The sequence below is a fragment of the Penaeus vannamei genome, chromosome 11 (genome assembly GCF_042767895.1).
Source record: "Penaeus vannamei isolate JL-2024 chromosome 11, ASM4276789v1, whole genome shotgun sequence".
Classification (NCBI taxonomy): Eukaryota; Metazoa; Arthropoda; class Malacostraca; order Decapoda; family Penaeidae; genus Penaeus; species Penaeus vannamei.
Window position 1 is genome coordinate 20,582,450 of NC_091559.1, and position 2,031 is coordinate 20,584,480.

A 2,031-nucleotide genomic window follows, 5' to 3' on the forward strand; every position below is an offset into this window, starting at 1 on the left:
ATCACTTATATCATGAATTTAATTAGTTTGTCCATGGCAAAAGAGGCTTGCTCTCTCTCTCTCTCTCTCTCTCTCTCTCTCTCTCTCTCTATATATATATATATATATATATATATATATATATATATATATATATATATGTGTGTGTGTGTGTGTGTGTGTGTGTGTGTGTGTGTGTGTGTGTGTGTGTGTGTGTGTGTGTGTCTATCTCTCTCTCTCTCTCTCTCTCTCTCTCTCTCTCTCTCTCTCTCTCTCTCTCTCTATATATATATATATATATATATATATATATATATATATATATATATATATATATATATATATATATATATATACATATATATATATATATATATATATATATATATATATATACACACACACACATATATATATATATATATATATATATATATATATATATATATATATATATATATATATATATATATATATATATGACACTCTTCCAGTATGAGACAGAAACTGTAACTTAATTAGCGCAATTAGATTTTATTTTCACCTAATTGCAACTGTCCACATATATTTCAGTATTGCTATATATGTATAAGTCATTAACAAAATAGATATCACATAGCTTTAAAATCTGAATATCAAAGCAGTACTGTATAAATCATGAATCAAACAACAGTCAATTACCTGATTAACCATCCCTATTAAACACACAGGCACTCAAGGCTTAGCATAGTCACCGTGAGGGGGATGACTAATATCCTAAATATAACACATGAAAATTGTGTTGTAGATATCACATACTTCAATAGCAAAGAGAGAAACAGACGTTTCTCTTTACACGTTCTGGAATGGGAAGCACCGTGGCTAACTTGAGCCGAAGGGATACTGCACTCATCTGCGAGCGCCTTGGGCAAAATATGCGCAGATGTCGTCTCCTGGGGCGTCATGCTATACGAAATAACGGTGTCGTGGACTTACATAGAGACAATTGATGTACATGAATACAGAGGGACAGAACGATAAAAGTTGGTGTAACAACGAAATCTGAACAAGGAGGCCAGGATTTCGGGAAGGAAAATGTTACGAAATGGACAATTATGCATAATACTTGCAAGAATAATCTGGTTGAAGGGAGGGGAAGAAAATACAAAAATATTAACAACACTACGATGTGTGAAACAATATATATGAAAGAGCGAAAGTAGATGCCAAACTGGAAAATGATGTTTGACTCGGGAAAAATAAATGAATTGAATCCGTCTTTGTACAAATAGGAACAGCAATCATAGTCGCCGAACGCGGATCGAATGCCTTGTCGTGGTGGGCGAACCCGTAACTTGCCATGACAACCAAAAGGCTCTCACTTCCTGTAGGCGAAGATGAAGTAGACGACGAGACATGCCCAGGGCGTGAGGGCGGCAAGGGTTAGGAGGACGACCTTGGTTCTGGGCCACCAGGGGGCGTTGCGGGGGAGGAGGCGCTGCCACTTGGACGCCTTGCTGACGCCGCAGCGACACACGCCGCCGGTCTCCGCGCACACACACAGCCCCTCGTACCTGCAGAAACAGCCAAGGCGTTACCGTGGGAATGCGCAGCTGCATTCTGAATATAAGCAATAAGGAACAATCAAAGCAGAATGGAGTAAAGTTATCGACATCATAGCTTTACATCGACAATACGGTAATTATATGGTAACAGATCAGCTGGACATACCTTCTAGCTGCCCATGGCTTCGTTTGCTTGCGAGGCGAGGGATGGTGATGGTGGGCGTGGGCGAGTGTGTTGGGCGTGAGAACAACAGTGGGCTGCCCATCATACAGATGTTGACAGGATTTACATACCTGTACCTGACAAAGACAGTTCGAATCATTATCACCTCTTGCTACCAATACCGTAGAACTATGATGATATAATAATAATAATATGACAATAGTATATAATGATAATAGTAATAATAATAATGATAATAATAACAATAATAATAATAACAATAATAATAATAACAACACCAATAACAATAATAGCAACAACAATAACAATAATAGCAACAACAAT

General features: G+C 37.4%; 1 protein-coding gene across 7 annotated transcripts in view; it reads right to left on the minus strand.

The window, feature by feature from the left end:
* Positions 1 to 493: 493 nt before the first annotated feature.
* The window catches only part of LOC113802182 (LINE-1 retrotransposable element ORF2 protein), a 43,098-nt gene continuing 41,560 nt past the window's right edge, over positions 494 to 2,031 (minus strand). For all 7 annotated transcript variants that reach the window (XM_070127099.1, XM_070127096.1, XM_070127095.1 and 4 more), the window contains 2 exons: positions 1,690 to 1,823; positions 494 to 1,532 (listed from right to left, as the gene is read on the minus strand). The gene's annotated coding sequence lies outside the window, so the exon portion shown is untranslated. The remainder of the gene's footprint in view (positions 1,533 to 1,689; positions 1,824 to 2,031) is intronic.